The sequence below is a fragment of the Urocitellus parryii genome, unplaced genomic scaffold, assembly GCF_045843805.1.
Source record: "Urocitellus parryii isolate mUroPar1 unplaced genomic scaffold, mUroPar1.hap1 Scaffold_37, whole genome shotgun sequence".
Taxonomy (NCBI): domain Eukaryota; kingdom Metazoa; phylum Chordata; class Mammalia; order Rodentia; family Sciuridae; genus Urocitellus; species Urocitellus parryii.
The window spans coordinates 8621989-8641236 of NW_027553327.1; positions in this window are offsets into that span (position 1 = coordinate 8621989).

The following is a 19248-nucleotide window of genomic DNA, read 5'->3' on the forward strand; positions in this document are numbered from 1 at the left end:
TGCTCTGCCATTATGGAACACAATCTCTATGGAAATGGAGAGAAAAAGAAGCAAATCCTTTAAAGTAAGGAAGCCTTTCTAAATAATGTTTACCTATACTGTATGAGACACATCTCATCATACCCAGGAAGAATATTAAAGTCAGTGGCATTTTATTTTTTATGTAACTATTTAATTTAATAATTATGTTTCAAGGTAATCTTTGATATAAAAATTACAACCTAACTATTTAGGTTTAAAATCATAAAAGTCTTACAAAGACACTATTGATAATATTATTATATTGTTATAATATTAGTTTACAATAACATTATAATAATAATAATAATAATAATAATAATATATTAGTAGTAGTAGTAGTGATAGGTCTGTTCCTTTTCTACCACTTCTTTCTCTGTATACCTTCTGTAAATAAAATACTGTCTATTTTTAGGATTACCTACAAAAAGTACAAACATAACCAATTTATTGCTTTACTTTAAAATCATTTAGATGAACATGGTGGATCATGCTTGTAAGCCCAGAAATTCAGGAGGCTAAGGCATGAGGAATTCAAATTCAATACCAGCATCAGCAACTTAGCAAGATCATAAACCACTTAGTGATACCCTGTCTCAAAACTTAAAAGAAAAAAATAAGAAGGGCTATAGATGTGGTTCAGGGATTAGGCAACCCTGGGTTCAATCCCCAGTACCCAAAATCTGCAATACAGCCAGGCCTTAGAAGGTTTTCCTAATGATCTACCAATGGATTTTCCATCCCATGTCTCAGCATTGTGCTCTGCCTTGTTCATGCCCTGCCCCCACAATACACCATCCAAGAATTATAAGCTTCCCCACCGTTTTGCATATTGTTCTCTCTTGCTTGGAATTCCCTCTCGCCTTGAGAACTCTACCAAACAATTATCTCATCCTATTATTCTAGGTTGATCTCAATTTGTTGCTTGTGCTAAATTATGTACTTTTATGGGTTTTTTGGACAATAGACTGAACTCAGGGGTGATTTTAACCACTGAGCCACATCCCAGACCTATTTAAAAAATTTTTTTTGAGACAGGGCCTCACAAAATTAGTGAGCTGGTTTTAAACTTGTGATCCTCCCAAGCCCCTGAGATTACAAGCATGTGCCACCACATCCAACAGCTAAATTATATACTTTTCATGGGCACAAAACTCTTCTGACACATGCCATTTATGTAATATTTGATGTATAATGAACTGAATTGGACTTTTATTTTGCAGTAGCTAGGTAAATAAAGTTGGAGTTACCATACTATAAAGCAACTAAATATACCTACCTGAAAGAGGAAAATAAATACATTAAAATTTTTAATTATAAAGATAGCTAAATAATCATTACAAATATTTTTAAAAGGTTTTTTTTTTGTATGCAAGAGAAATTCTTAGTCTTACAAGTATTAGGCTGCAACTCAATTAGCATTGAAACCTAATACTTAAACAATCATTAGAACTTAACATTAGTGAGCAAGGATGTCTGACAACCCCTACTTCAGAGAGTGACAACTATAATCAAGAGGAAAAATTCTCAGAATCCCTAGCAACTTATGTCAGCACTGTTCTATCTATAAATGACTCTAGCAAACGATACAACAAAATTCTTTTTCAGTTCTAAAGAGATGAAAATAAATATGGTTATCTTCTATAACACCAAGCATTTTGCATATCTTAATTCTTAGCTTGTATACTCTGCACCAGAATCTATACAAAGATGAGTTTTCATTTATTTGGCTAAATTCAAGATTCTTAAATAGAGAACCCTTACACACAGTAAGTCATTCAATGCTAGTTGTTTATTATTATTATTATTATTATTATTAGTAGTAGTAGTAGTAGTAGTAGTAGTACCAGGGATTGAATTTAGGGGCACTCAACCTCCAAGCCACATCTCCAGCCTTATTTTGTATTTTATTTACAGACAGGGTCTCACTGAGTTGCTTAGCACCCTGCTTTTTCTGAGGCTGTCTTTGAACTCACAATCCTCTTGCCTCAGCTTCCTGAGCTGCTGGGATTCTTGGTGTGTGCCACTGCACCTGGCGTCAATCCTAGTTATTATTATTATTCATTATCCAAGACCCATCTTCAACATTATTTCCTTTCTCAGGCTTTCCAGTTAATCTTTAGAGTCATCGGTTTTTCCATGTACCCCAGCTCCCTCTTCCTCTCTTAACTTCAATATCTCCAGTTTTATATCTGTGGGACTTGTTTATGTTTCTCTCCTCATTATACCATCAGCACCTTGAATATACAATGGATCATTGATTTTTGTTACCTATCACTTCACAGAGTGCCAGGCACACAGTGAGTGTTCAACATATTTTGTTTTAATAAATAAGTGAATAATTAATTTCTAAAATGCATTCATGAAAGTCAGCTTTCAACCAATTCCTAGAATACACCTCCTTTCAAATAAGAGTCTGTTTCAAAAAGTACTAAAAATTGTCCCTCATAAATGGTAGCTAGCTATTTGGTCAAGAAAAAATCCATCAAGTAACATAAATTTTCTCCATAACAAAACATATAGACACATTCACTATTTCTCTTATGAAATGAATTTACAATAGAAAAAAGGATAATTGGCTGGAAAAGATAATCCAGGTCTTTGCCCTATCTTAAACTTTCAAGGAGCTTAATTAAAATTAGCTGAAGCATCATGAAATTGTCACCATCTTTGAAGATATTAAGGTCAAAAATTCTAGAATGAGTCTTCATCTGAAAAATAACAGAGCAGTTATTTATCAGTTATTATCTTCTGAGGGAACAACAGGGAAAATATAATATCTACATATCTAGAATTATAGATATGTAGACAAGAGAAAGATGTTACTAGAAGAATTTAGAGACATAGAAAATATTTCAAAATAAGTCTATTAATTAAATGAAGCCCCCCTCCTCAGGACTCTTTTGGTAACTTCACTCCTCAGATAAGCAAAGACATCAAAGGTACAAATTCAAGAAATTGAAATTAAATATAATCTGAATGAGGACTGGGATTCTCTCATATTTAACACCATATACTCAACACCTAGAAAACTGTCCAAGACAGGAGTTTCTCAGTAAGAAGTTCTGAATTTCATCAAGAATAAACAATTTAAAGACAGAATGAAAAATCAAACATTATTAACAAAGGACAACCTCCCGCTATACTGAGAATCCTTCCTGCAAAGAACTGGGAGTTTGATCAAGTTCACTGACTCCATGCCCCATCTAGATCTTATCCAATAACTTCCCTCCTCTTCCAACAAAAATCCCTCCCAAGGAAGCCAAACTGGCCAATGCTACTTCCAAACCTTCAACTCATGCTCTGTTGACTATAACCAGGGTGCTCCTGCCACACCACTAGAGCCATCCTCTCCAATGATGTCCATGACTGTGCATTAACCAAAATCCAGTGGACATTTTCCAAACATTACTTTCTGAATCTCTTCTTAGAAATGGTGCCCACTCTTTCTTCAAATTCTTTATTCTCTTAGCCTTTACAAACTGACCAGGTGCATTGCTGATTTTCACATATTTTTCTTGCTTTCCCTTTTCTGCCTCCTCTCCTAAACTACTCTTCACTGCCTACCACACTATAAGCATCTGTTTTCCTAGGTTCTGCCTTGCCACTCAGTTGCCTCTCTGAATATTCTCCCAGGTCACCCTTCTTCATTTATTTAGTTAGTTACTTACTTATGTTTTGTAGGAACTCAAATGTCTCTAAATTCCAGATTTCTGTATTCATATATTTTTTCATAAACAAATGATTCACAGCTTACGCACAATGCCAGGTGCTGGGGATAACAATGTGAAAATAAGACAATATTTATCTACAAAGGACCCAAAAGTTATTGATTGAGAATGAAAAATAAAAGGGTAATTGCAATCCAGTGGGGGCAACTAGAAAGGTTTATCAGAGTGCTAGAAAAGCACATTACTGAGGACATTAGGACAAGGAGGTATTAGTAAGCCAAGGGAAAGAAGGGTCTTTAAGGCAAGAAGAGAGTCTTAGGTGAGAAAAAGAGTATGCCATTCAGATAGCAAACTTTAAATCTGTGTAAAGCTTCTGAATTCCATGGAGAGAGGGGAAAGCGTTGGAAAAAATGGGAGATTAACTGAGTAGATATGAACTTAGTTGAATGAAAGAGAAAAATGGCAGGTAAAATCAGAAAATGGAGGAGGAGAAGATAAGACAGAAAGGCTGGTGGGGGAAGGAGAGAGACAGCCTTATCCTTTATTTATCATAGACTCTGCCAGGTTGTATTAGATAGAAGTGAAGAGGTAAATGACGTGATACTTTAAAAAATATGCCTTGCCCTTACTGTTGATAAACTACTGCAAAATCTGCCTTACTTTCCTGAAATTCTCATAGTATTCAATAGGAACCTGAGAGTTATAAAAGATAGAATTTCTATTCATAAAGACATGTTCTCAATATTTTTATTGAATTACTTCAATAAGTATTTTTATGTATCAATCTAGACACAAAGCGTTATACTATATTTAGAATACAGCAGTGAGCAAGAGTATAAAGTTCCTTTCCTCAGGGATCTTGCATTCTGGCATGCACCGGATGGGCATGTTCTCTGGAGGGAGAAAAAAGTTGTTTATGGTAGATTTGGGCAAACCTACTTCCTGTCTGAGCTAAATCTGGGACTGGAAGCAAAGCTGGAGCTGTACATTCTGATAAATAGTTTCCCACATCACTTATCCTTGTGTAGCTTTCAGGCGTGATTTCAAATGCAGTTATCTGCATTATTCTCAGAAGTACCTCCATGCACAAACAAGCTCCTCCCGCTACATTTTGTGTAGCATTTATGCAAATTTCTTCTATGTTCTTCCCACTGAACAGTTAGGCTAGTTGCCCCCACACCAAGCATTTTGGAAAAAACTCTTTGATACTAATTTTGCTTTCCAATTAAGTGGCTCTGCAGGAACCCTTGGAAACCCATTTTCAGATCCAAATCTCTGTGATCAGCTGTTATATTTGTTAGGTAAATATTGAGGACTTAACATCTTCTCAGCTAACATTCTGAAAAGTTTATAAAGAACAATTAACTCCCAAAGACAAAGGAGGAAACAGGGTTGGAGATACTAAAAACTTGCCCCAGGCACAGAGCTAGGCAACAGAGAAATGGGGACTGGAATACAAGTTTGATGAACATCCTCTAGTAGAATAAAGCAGTGGTCACTTTCATATCATTATACTGTTTCTTCTTGTTTATATAATTGCAGATTTTCATATTTCTGCTATTCCTCCTGCCATGACCTAAATGACATTTGGTCTACTAAGTATATTTCTAGGGTTTTTCCCCCCTCGTCTCGCTCACTTGGCTCCAGAGAAATGTCATGAATGTGTTATTAGATCTACTGAAAATACAATTCCTTGAGATTAGCAAGGGATTTGTTCATCTATTATCTTCTTCACCCATTATTTGTCCTCCATGGTACCATTATCCCTCTTACCCCCCACTGTTTAGCAAATTGCTTCACTCACAGGTTTAAGCTTAAGCTCCTTAGCTGGCATCTGAAGTCTTCATGGTCTGTTCCTGCACACCCCTACTGCTTCACTGTACTACAGAGCCTGAGCATACTGTTCCACCCACTGAAACAGTGCTTATCTCCTATTAAAACAGGCTTAGCTGCTCCACTAGCATCATCTTTTGGAACTACCCCCAACCCCTAAACTTCCCAGTCTTTTTATAGTACTCTTTTTCTAGGCTCTCTAGCCATCCTGCTATATCTGCCTGTGTTCACTGGAGTATTTCAAAATAGCCAGTTCTTTTCATTTACTCTTCTTTTCCTTCTAGATTATGAATCATCTCTGTATCCTCAATGCTATGTGCATGACTGTACTTGCATTTAAGAGCACAATAAATACTGATGAGTCATAAGGAAGAGTTCCCACAGCAGGATTGGACTGGCTAGGAAGACCCATGGGACATTGATAAGAGTCCAGACTATTCTCCAAAAACAAATTCATCCAGGTAGTTTGATGAAGCTATCATGATGTTAGTCAGGGACCTACCACTGTTTGCATCTTGCCTCCTGATCTGGTTATCCAAACTAGGTATTTTGTTAGATTGCATCCAGTGCCAGATGAGTACTTCCCAAGGTAGGTGACTGGCATTCTAGGACCTCTGCCCCTCCCTAAGGAAATGGATCCCCCAAATTAGTGGAATCTTAGAATTTCAATTCTGAATGTTGAATGAAGTAATATATGGATGGAAAAAAATACAAGAGCCTATTTATCTTGGCTAGGGTGCTGATGAGACAACCCGAAAGCCACAGCTGCCCTAATGCACCTTTTAGATCTGAGAATAGCTTTTCTATTGATTCTGTGAGTGACCCAATATCTTTTAAATTAATTTTTCTTTTAATTCCCATTACTTGGAACTTACCACCTGAAGTTTTCAACACCTTCAGTGGATGGGCACACTGGACAAATGAAGGGAATTTCTCAAGGGTCAAGTCCCATTGCTGAACCAAAGCTTTAAAATAGTATCATATTTGCAGAGCATTTTACAGTTTTCAAAGTACTTTCACTTACTTCATTTGACCCCTACAATAATTCACACTGTATATAAAAGAGGTCTGACATATTACCCTAAAACAAAGGGTTGGAGTCCCGACGAAAACCAAAGTCTGCTCAAAAGCCATGCTTTTCACTATGTCATATTATTTGGGAATGATAAATTTCAATTGCCATTTCACCTAAATTCATATAAATGACAATTTAGCAGCACTTATTCACAGAAAATGACAATTCCAGATCCAATAATTTATTGCAAAAACAATAAAACCTTCATTTGATTAATGGGAAAATGACACCCGGGGTAATTATTAAGTAACTTACATGAGAAAATTTCCAACTAAAGTGGAAATAGAGTAAATTTATAGTGTATCAGACTTGGATGCCCTTCAAGAGAATTTCAGTTACTAAAGCAAGAGTGTCATTTTGAATGTGGTCCTGAATGGTCAGCAGCTGTTTCACAGTGTTTGTCCAAGGCTTCTGACCTTGAAAACTCTTCAGGGAAGTCTGGCTTCTGTAACTGTCTTGCCACCTACATCTGAACCTGGCCCTGTCCTAACCCCACAAGAGCCACACCACATATATACAAAGCTGCCTTCAGGTTGAGCAGTAATTCCTGTTAGGCATTCAAAAATAGCTCTTGGGGGCTGGGGTTGTGGCTCAGAGGTAAATGCTCGCCTAGCACACTCCAGGCCCTGGGTACGACCCTCAGCACAACATAAAAAATAAATAAAGATGTTGTGTCCAAGTACAACTAAAAAATAAATACTAAAAAGTAGCTCTTGGTAACCCATTCCTTACTTCTCAGGGCCTGAATCCATTCTGTTTGTCTAACTTTGCATTTCTATAGAATCCTACTGGACTTAGTTATTAGTTATTTATTATTACTTTATCCTAAAGTCCTCAGAAGTGACCAAGAGCTCTCCTCATCTATCCAGGGTGGTGAACTGGAATGAGTAATCAGGTTCTGACCACAGGTTGCCAACCAGCTGGCTAAGCCCCACTCTAAGCTACATCCCCTTAAGAACCCAAATCCCCAACACTCTGTATAGCTGGGGTTGCACACACTCATCAAAATCTACTCAAGGCTGCCAGCCTTTTAGGGATAAGACATTCACGCTACCTTCCCTGTGCCTTCTTGATTTTCCTGAAAACTTCATAGAATTCCCTAAATACCACTAACTTTCTTTGGCTTCAATGCTCCACTTTTTTCTTGCATTCAGGATTAGAAAATCACTAAGGTGGTGCATTAACTAAGTTTTCATCACTATAACAAATACCTGGGACAAATCACCTTAGAAGAAGGAATAGTTTATTTTGTCCCATGGTTTTAGAAGTCTCAGTCCATGGTTACTTAGCCCTGTTGTTTTTGGCCTGTGGCAACACAATAGGTCACAATGGAAGAATGTGACAGGGAGGCTGCTCACCCCATGGTAGGCAGGAAGCAAAAAAGAAAGATGATGGGAAGGGGCTGGGGTCCTAATATCTCTTTTCAAGGGCAAGCCCCTAATGATCTAACTTTTTTTAACCACCTCCCATTAATGTCACCGGCTAGGGAATCAAATCTTGAACATATGGGCCTTTGAAGTGACATTCAAAATCCAAACTCTAGCAGCTGGTGAAGGTGAGGCACCCTCTGTTATGGGCTAAATATGACATAGTACAATCCACATATATCTCTCTTTGAGTAGCTGGTGAATACTGTGCAAACAATACTGATGGTGTTTAAGGAATCTCCTTCTGCAGTATATTCAATCTTCAGAATACACACCAGAAGGAAACAAAATTGAGACTGATTTGGTTTCCTTAGAGTACTGGAAGAAGTCTTTGAAATTCTTGTTTTAGGAACAGGCCTGGCAGATTTCACTGACAAATCCTGCAATTTGAAGCAAGTTTGATTTTTTCTTCCAATATTTGAGTGACGACAGAACTGCAAAGCAAACTTTACTCCATTTTTCTCATCCAAGCAAGACAACCACTCCCCAGGAGAGAAATTGTCATCATGAGTCAACTGTAAAACATACAACCATTCTAACTGATTGAAAGAGGTGACATTCATGCCAAAATGGGAGGTCACCCTGCACACTTGAAATGGAAGAAGATAGACAAAGAGGAAGCTAAGTCAGATCTGAGTTAGCATTTTAAAAGATTCACAGCAGAAGTAGACAAATAGAGGAGAATTCCTGAAGGAGAATGTTTGAAGTTTCTTTGCATCTCTTGGTGGATATAATTTTAGATCTAAGTGAAAACCAACATATTGAAGATAAGAAACAAATTAGTCAACTATAAATTCCTAAAGATTAAAGCAATTTACTTGGATTTATGTGATACAGCATTTGGCTGGGAATATTTTCCATCTTGCTTATACTTTTTAAAAATCATCTTAATTGCTTATTTTGTAACATGAAAAAAATTATAGTAGCCCAAAGCTCATACACATTTAAGTCAAAACCATTTAAATTTTGGCTTATTTTTCTGTACAGCAGAAAAATTTTGTAGGACTCCAACCCCCATGAAATAATTGGGACCCAAAGTTAACGACAGCTGAGAAACATCTTACAGATTCTGGCCCATAGACTTCATTTACATTTCTGTTCTTTTTAAAGCCTTTCCTTAATGACTCATGAAACTATGATTTTTTTTTTCATTTTGAACAGACCCTAAAAATCAAATCATAGACAGTTCTTCCATTTTAGAAATGAAGAAATCAAACTTACACTGAGTGGACTTAAATTGAAATTCAATATCTAACACCTAGAGTCTGAAAATAATATCATAACACAGGTAATGAAGTTTACTTCCATTCTTTTTGTTCACTCAAGGATAGGACTGTGTATTTGTTGATCAAAGTTAAGACAGGAAAGAAAGATAGTTTGTAATGCACAAATTCTGAAATACCCAAGTTTAGAGCCACACGGTGTCTACTGACTCCATCACTAACTTCTCAGAACTAGATTGTCATTAACTGCCACCTTAAAGATATTGTGAGCCTTTTTCAGAATTGATTAGGGTTTTTCAGCAATATCTAGGAAAACAATCACTTATGGTTCCACCAATGCCAATAATTTCACTCAACAGCACGTGACCTAAGAGAACTATCTTAATCTCCACAGTGGGCCAAAATGGATGTACCTCCCAGCCTTCAATGTAAGACTGCCATTCCTCTAAAACTTGTAACTTCCCCATCTGTCTCTTGGCCTCATTTATGTTGAAATAGACTGCTTTCATGTCTTGGAGGGTTTCCATCACTGCCACATAGTCGCTGTGTTTCCGTGGAGTCCTCTTCAGCAACTCCTGTTTATATCCACCAAAAAAGGAGTTACCCTTTGATCTTCAGTTTTCTGGTACAGCAGGTTCAGACTGACCAGGAAATGAAAATTACAAAGATCATGAGAGCGACTTTAAGTGACATCACAAGCTCCAGTAAGATTAGGATAAAAAACAAACATGGAGGGCTGGGGATGTGGCTCAAGCGGTAGCGTGCTCGCCTGGCATGCGTGCGGCCCGGGTTCAATCCTCAGCACCACATACCAACAAAGATGTTGTGTCCACCAAGAACTAAAAAATAAACATTAAAAATTTCTCTCTCTCTCTCTCTCTCTAAAAAAACAAAAAAAAACAAAAAAAAACATGGAATCAGTGAGCAAGCAGGATCCCAACGCATATTTTCCAATCACTCCAATTTTCCCCCCTCAAACTTATTTTATTTTTTTTTTAAAAAGTTACATTTCTTCTTTCAAGTCGTTAAATAACTCACCTGGAGCATGTAATTTTTTAAATTTATGTTTGACTTTTACATAACAGAAGCACTACTTTATATGTTAATTACATTTTCCTGGAGTCTTTAACAAAATGAATCTTCAAATAAGTATGTTCCATAATGGCAAGAATAATTCAAATGTCTATTTTCTAACATTTTTTTGAGAAACTAAGCAAAGCAAAATTTATGTATGTCTTACATCCAGGCAAAATAATTTACACATTTTCCAATACTCCATTATTAAGGAGCCATTTATAGGGCTGGGGTTGTAGCTCAATGGTAGAGCACTTGCCTAACATGTGTGAGGTACTGGATTCAATCCTCAGCACTGCATAAAAATAAATTAAATAAAGGTATTGTGCCCATCTATAACTTAAATTTTTTTTTAAAAAAAGGAGCAATTCATTTTGTTTTCACCAATTACTTAGATAAACAAACACATACCCAATATCTTCCTTTTTGTTTTGGTGTCTAGGGGGTTGGGGGGAATTTTAAATTTATGTTTTTTTTTCCATTCAGGATATAAAAATTAGAGTAATCTTTAATCTTTAAATATATTAAAAGGTCTTGTTAGCTATTGTTTAGAAACACAAAATTAAACATCTTTACCCACTGTCTAGACAGTTGTGACCACTTTAGTTTTAATTAGTCATTTGTTTCCTAACTATAGTTGCCATCATGTAGCTAACACAGTTACAGAAACCCTGAGGCAGCCCTTCAAAAGAATTTTCTTAATTCTCAACATGCAGTGGAAAGTGGGCAGTTCTTACACTCTCCTGAGTTGCCCAACTTTGACCCTGCATTTGGTCGGTTCACATTCTGTTCTGGAGAGCTAACACCAGAAAAAAACCTCATTGTGCCACTCCCAGGACAAGATTTAAAAGTTAAACTGGATCACAAACCCATCGAGGAGAAATACAGCCTTCACCAGGAATTCTGTGGGGTCCAAGTACTTGTAAGTTATGTGAAGTGGTCAAGCCAACTTGTAGGACATGAGATGGGTCTCTATGGAATGGTTCCCCATGGTTTGAATGTAGATGATGTGAAATAACAAGAGAAATCATCAATAATAACCTGGCAGTTATTGGCCACACACCATGTGTTGACTGGCTGACTCAATCATTTCAAGTTCCACAGACCAATGGTTTAATTTTTGAACACTTGTGTTCCAATACCTTTAATATTTTTCTCTGAATAAAAAAAGTCACCCAAAATCAAAGAGAATCACAGCACAATTCTTCAGCTGATGTAACAAAAAACATCGACACCAAGACTTCGGCTGTAAGAGTAAATAGTTTTTCCATGTTTGTGCAAATAGTATTCAACAAGAGGGAAAAATCATCTTCTTAATATTTCCATTCCTTCTTTTCTTAGAATAGACAAATTTCTGTTGGGCATGGTAGTATACACCTGTAATCCCAGCTATTCAGGAGGATCACAAGTTCTAAGGAGCCCAGTGAACTTAGTGAGACTATGTCTCAAAAAATAAAGATATAAAAAGGGGTGGGGATATAGCTCAGTGATAGAGTGAGTACTTGTTCTGGGTTTAATCTCCAGTAGGAGGAGGGAAGGAAGAAAGGAAAGAAAGAAAAAAAGGAGGGAGGGTGGGAGGGGGCAGGAGAAGGAAGGAAGGCTAAATCATAAATCCTCTGAAATTCCACAAAATTTAGGACAAAGAATAACTGCAGTTATGAATACAAATACAAACTGAGTTCCATAGTTAGAGGACTGTAGGTATTCTCAGAAGGAAAGAAAATAATTATTTAAACCAATATTCTCTATTTCCAAAGACTGTGCCAAAGCTTTGCACAACTGGAGACACCTGCATTAGCTTCTCTGTATGAATATTTTTATGGTTTAGCCAAGCAACTTTTGACTTTCTCATAAGAGTCATTCTTTTCAAACATATTTTACACAGATAAACTTTATGCAACTGACAAACGTTGTAGTTAAATTTGTATTTTAAAAAACAAATCAACAAAAACACCATTTAATATCCATACTGTTTCTATTTTTAAAAATGTAGATGTCCACTAGATATTGATGTATCTAAGAATACATCAAATAGAATAATGGCTAAAATGTATAGAGTGCATGCAATGCTAAATGATTTATATAAAATAGTTAATCATTATGTTAAATTCTATGTGCGCATGTCATGCATATTCACTCTCAAACAGAGATATACATTCTCATAGTTACATTCTATCATTTATTTTTCTTCTTCTTCTTTTGGCATAATCACATCATCATCTCTGTTTCATCAATGAAAAAATCAAGGCTTGAAGGTTTAGATTACATACCCTAGTCAGAGAGTTAGTAAGCACTATACTTGGGATCCGAACTCGGCTCATGTACTCAACCACTACTTCCAACTGCCTATCCTGATGGTATAATTCCAAAAAACACATTTAAAAATTGACACTCTAACCTATCCATAAAACTTTGCAGTAAGTGTAATAGTTAGGACAGTACAATATATTTGTCGTTATAAAAATATTGCTTCCTATAATAAGGCAACAGATTTATAACCAATATTGGGGCACTTCTTGTCTTTAAGAGGTGCGGTATTTTCTTAGCAATCTCTTCTCTTTCCTACCATTTATTGTCCCATCTGATCCACACTATTTACTTACAATAATGATTTTAAAACCAGGCTTCGAAGTTATGCAATTTTGACATTAACTTCATTAGCATCATGAAGTCACCAATGTTTGGGGAAACCAAAAACTATACAAACTGTGGTTTCACTTAAAATAGAGTCCTATAGCTAACGGGCTATATGAACTAGACATAATGCACTTAATGGGATCTCTCTTCAAACTAATGCATTTTCTCTAAATGAAACTCAAACAAGTATGTTTTCTACAAAGAGCACTAAAAGCCTTTTTCAGTAGCTTTTCTACTGGAAATATGCTTCTACCTCATATTTATGTTTGTGACAAAATAGCCATTTTTCCAGTAACTATGGCCTGCCTTTTTAAAAAGAATGTCAGATTCTTTAAAATACATATCTGTAAAAGATCATCAGAAAAATATGTAGGCACAAAGAAAATGCTACAATGACAAAGCGCATAAAATACCTTCAAGAGCAGAGAGTACTTGCATATCCTTTGAATTGGAGTTACCAAGTATCCTTCCAGGGGAACATCTGTATTCTTTCTTCCTCCAAGCAACATGCAGTTCTGAGGTGGAAATAAACATAATTAAGTACATTTTATAAACCTGAGGCTGTGAAACTTTCTTCTATGGTAAAATGTTAGGCTGAAAAGTTATGAGAGCCTGTGTCCTTATAGTCTTCTTTCTCTGGGAAGAGCACACTGTTCTCGTCACAAATAACAGAGAGACAGAGAGAAACACCTTGGACTTTCAAATAGAATACAGAATCCAAAATATGTTTCAATGTATAGCTTAAAAATTAGTTTATATATTCTACCAAGAATAAAGTCTCAAAGAAAAGGTAGAGAGGGAGAGGGAAATAGATGGATGGGTGGACAGATGATAGCTAGACAGAGGAAGGATAGAGATTTTGTTTATATGGAGAGATACACAGCACTGTGAAAGAGCAAGTGTACAGATAATTGGTTTCTAACTTCTAACCCAGGCTCTGCCAGTGGCTGGTAACACAGCTTGGACTAACCTCAGAATTCCACTTTTCCTCTCTGTAAAATTGCTAGGTTTTAACCAAGTGATCTCTAAGTCAATTTTTGCTGTCCCACACTGAAGACACCTGGCAGCCAACTCAAGAGAAGTCAGTCAGACAGAATCTAAGTAGATTCAAAGTGAATGGAGAAATCCTTAAATCAGTAATCGCAGTGAACTGAAATTGAAGGCATGTCCAATGACCATAGAGTAGTGTTCAAGAGAAAACTGATTCCAATAAATAAAGCAACCATTTCCTAAACAATGCAAATAAACAGACTCAAAATTTAAACTTGCCAAAATCTTATGACCATCGTAATTAAATATATATTAGATAATAAATATCTAACAAAGGGAGAAGAGAGCCTCTCAGATGTCAAACTGGTGAATTAGCACCTTTCATGACACTGCTTTAAAACACTGTCCCTTCCATATTCACTGAGAAGGCAGCCAACTGCTGAGCAGGAACCCATGCAAAAGGAAGACCAATGGTGGGGAGAAAAAATATCTTAAGCCAATCACCACTTTAGACTGGCTTTATATATACTGTAGAATATTTATGCATATTTAAACATATGCTGCCTAAACAATCCTCCAGAAATTTCAATGATCATAAATTTTAATTATCATCATACAGAGGTGGTAGCACAACCAAGGAGCCAAATCCAGGAACTCTTGGATGTTTGTCAAAGGGTATTGTCACTATTACTGTCTTAGGAATAAGGAAAATGACACTCTAGTGAGAGATGTAATCTCTGTCCTAAGGTCATCCAGATAATTCAGGGTGAATGCATGCCAGGGCAAGTAGAGAAGCAGGTTCCCTCTACATAGGCCATAGAAGCACCTGAACGCAGCATTTTTATCTAGGAACTTTACACAATTCACTAGGCAAACTAGATTAAAAGTAGGAAATAATGTATTAGGCAAAAATTCTTACACTTCAGAAAGAGCCCAAAACATTCATCAAGGTAAAGGGTTTCCTAGCAATGGTAGAAGAGATGATCAGTAAATCCTCTTTTCAAATGACAACAGTAACACTGGACAAAAAAAGACCAATTTCATGACTCTAGAAATCAACTGTTCTAGAACAAATGCAGACGTGTTTATTCACAAGGAATTTTTAACCTGAGGTAAGAACACTGAGAGTCTGCAGCATTCTTACTTAGACTTATCTTCTCCCCGGAACCCATCCTCACCGGCAGCTCATGTTGCATGGAGGTTTTCTCAAGGTGGTACTATCACAGTAGTGATGTCAAGAGAAAGAGATAAACCTGGGAGGAGAGGGAGAAGGGGCCCTAGGTAATTTCTTGACAGTAGAGCACAAACAGCAAAGAAGGAAAAATGCCTGATTGATATTTTGATTAGATTAAAGTCAGCAGGAATACCTCATGGCTTATCCAAAATTGGGCAGGGGGCTGACAATAGTCACTCTTGGGTATCCTCTCTTGGGACCTCTCCTTCTTTGGTAGCTCTACTTCCTTTCTGCTACTCTAATAAATCCTTTTACTTTGCTCTCACCCTTGTGTCTGTGGATTTTATTCTTTAAATTCATGAGACAAAAATCCAACCCCACACTCTGGGCTATAGTATCATTAGCCTGGAAAACTTTCTGCCAAATGAGGATATAGGATGTAGAGGGCAGGAGTGCTCTCAATTAAATTAGAACCCCATAAGAAAAACAGGGAATGCCCCTAGTTTCAGCCTGACACTGAAGTCTTGTTTGGGGCAAGGGTAAGACTAGCAGATTAGCCAAAAATTTACAGGGAAAATATGGAGCACTATAGATGGCTTAGAGAAACTCTACATTTATCTCTGGATTACTGGGAAAGCTGTATGCACATGCAGAAAACAAAGACCTGAGAAGATCCCTACAAAGAAAGACCTGAATCAACTTGCAGACCGACCACCTGGCCTTAGAATATGTCCATAACCACACTCACACAGATCCTTGGAGAGAATTATGAGAGAGAATTATGCTCTGAGAAATCACTGGCTGACCGTTAAACTAAGCAGTCAAACGAGGGATCTCTAAAAAACAAGCCTGAATTATACAAAAATAAAGTGAGCAGAGATATCATCAGCTGAAGATAGATGAGAATAAAGATTCCTCAAATAAGTCGAGGCAAGTTATTAAAAACAGAGCAAAGAAATGAACAAATAACAATAATCAATCTCATGGAGAAAATATAGAATCCAGAATTGCAATAATAATTTATTTAAAATGTCTAGTTTTAATTTAAAATTATGATATGCAAAGGAAAAGGAAAATATGACTCATACACAATCAATAAAAACTCTGAGTATACTAGGATCCTGGATTTAGCAAACAAAGACTTTGAAACAACTATTATAAATAAGCTCAAAGAATTTTTTGAACTGAAGGACAATATGTTAACAGTGAATAAACCAATAGGAAATCTCAATAGAGAAACAGAAACTATAAAATCAAAGCAAATACACGTGGGTTAGGCTGAACAGCAGATTTGAGATGATAAAAAGTCAATGGAAATCAAGGAACGTGAGGGACTTTTTAGGGGGATGGACATACTAAAAAACTGGATTTGGGGGGTGGTTGTATCACTCCACAATATGCTAAATATCACTGAACTGTACACTTACAATGTGGTTCTCTGTGGTGTTTAGATTATCCAAGTTACTGCCAAAATATGCATTTATATATGCTGTCTTAAAAATTAAATATATTTTTTGCTGAGTTTGTGAAAACTACTAGATGTAGAATGGTCTTTATATTTATTTTCTTCCATATCATTGATTTGCCTCCTGTTTGCCACTGCCCTACTTAAAGCTCTTAGAGGAAGGGAATAAAACACTAGAGAGCTGAAAATATAAAACAATGATAAACTGTGGCAGAAGTTATTTGCTCACTAGGAATCTGTGGGGTCTCACAAGCAATTTATGATCATCCAGGAGAGGGCATTAGCAGGACTTTCCTATAGAGACATCTGCTCCAGCTCTTACTTCTTACAGTCAACAAAGGACCGACCCTAGCTTCCCAGCCTGGGTATGCAAAAAGTCATCTTACAAAGAGCTTTTTATACCACACTGATGCTTCCTTGATTCTTCCTGGGCCCATCAATAAACATCAGCCTAGGATAACACATAGAAATACACTTACCAAAAGAAACGTCTGCATTGTTCTTACTTTGTTAAGTTTAAGAAGCAATTTTTGTGCCTTCTCATGGTTGCTACAGTATTCATCATAAATATGAAATCTGTCTTTCTGTGAATTCAAGATAGAATAAATTAGAGCCAGCTTATTTGCCATTTTGAAATTTTAATCTCTGTGATGATATACATAAATAAACTTTACTATGTCTCAAGAGCCACGTGTATTTGTTTGTGTATTTCCTTGTTATTTATGTGTTTTCCCTGATCCATAAAAAATAACCCAGAAAAGGAGACATATATATATATATATATATATATATATATATATGTATATTATTATACTCCAAAATGATGAATTCAATAATAAAAAAATGAATCAAGTGGTAGCAAAGTATAGAGAAGTAAGCACTCAGCTTTGCCATGAGAATGGAACTTTAAAAATGCCATTAATTCTAAGCAAGTTCCTATGGAATAAATCCATGATTCCCAGGCAGGTAGAGGGAAGAAAAGTATTTTTGACCAAGGGGAAAGCATGTGCCATACAAACCAGCAGTTAGTAGACACCAATCTGAAATGTTGTACTTAACAGAGACATTGACAAACAGGGCAATATCCAGCAACAAGTGACTAAGATAATGATAGACTCTGAAACATGAGATCTGCGAGGTCATTTCAGAAAGAGATATCTGTTGGTTTAGAAAAGTCAGGAAATAATAACTACTTTCAAATAGCTGTCATACTGTAAAAGAGTAACAATTCTAGGTAGCTCTCACAAGGAACATAAGGATCATTAGGTAGAAATTTCAAGGGCAGTGATGGACAGATGTGGGATCAATGCAGAAATCTAGTAATTAGAGCTGTCACTAAAAATGTTGAAGTAGGAACACAAGGAAGTGGTGAAGGCGTTCCTGCATGGTCTTCATAAATGGATAGTTGAGTTTTTCCTTAAAAGAAAAAAAGTAATTTTACTCGTAATCCCTAAGCCCCAGTCTATCTGTAAATATTTTTTATCTCAAAGTAGCTAGGAGGTATCAAGGAACAACCAAAGAGGGAGACACAAAAAATAATTGATCAAATAGTAGAACAGAAGTGTGTCCTTTGAAATTTCAAAGGCAGGCATTCAGAAACATTAAGCCCTATTTTATATAGCCAGCACAGAATGTACTGAACTACTTATCTCAAAAAATGGTATGAGCCAGAAAAAAAAATTCAGAAATAACTTAGCTAAATTTAGGGATGACAGATTCATAATGTGCTACTAAGGAAGTGACTGTCAGGACACAAGATTCCCATGTGCACCCCTGGCTTGAGATAGCAACTGCTTCAGCTGGAAAAAGATTCTGATCCCTTCGTGAAAGGAAACAGGACACAAACATCCGTAGCCTCCAGTTGTGCCCAAGAAAAGCATAGCTTGATCTTCCTGCTCCCAAGAGCCTCTCCCCTTTAAGATAATCACCTTCTTGAAATATTTTAACTAAACAGAGCCTATTCATCACATATAGATATAAAAATCACATAGAAAAACCTTCATGAATGACTAAATTGAAAACCAAAAATATACAAGGTTGGATTTCTATAATGCTGTCACCCATTTTTTAAGTAAAATATGAATTTTGTAGCATTCTGATAAATACATGGACTCAAATTGGTATTCTGAAAATGAGCACCTATAAAATGGCATAAACAGCAGCATGTTTGCATTCTTTTTATTTTTTTCTTTTTAAAGTATGAATGTTCTTTAGTCTGGAAACTATTCTCCCTCTATAGGTGGCTTCTAATTTTATACACTGATTACATAAATGATTTCAGCTATCGAATATAAAGACACAGAAACGATCACACAGGCACGGGGTGTGTAACCTGAGAAAAACTGAGTACCAACTGCTTCTTCCTTCCATGCTGCTCATTCAGAACAACCTTCTGAGAAGCCACCCTTGAGGAGAATTCAGTGACAGGCATACTGGCTTAGTTCACCTACAGCTTTGTCACAAGCCAATTAACAGGGGAACATTCTGACTAATAAGTGCATTATAAAAGTGCTTGAAGTGCATTATAAAAGTGAGGATTTTCTGCCTCAAAAGAAAAATGCTCTATGTTTGAGAGAAACATAAAAAACCATTCATTATGAACAGCCTGAATATTCATTAGAATTCAAAGCAACAGAGTATGTGAAGAACTAACTTGTCAGG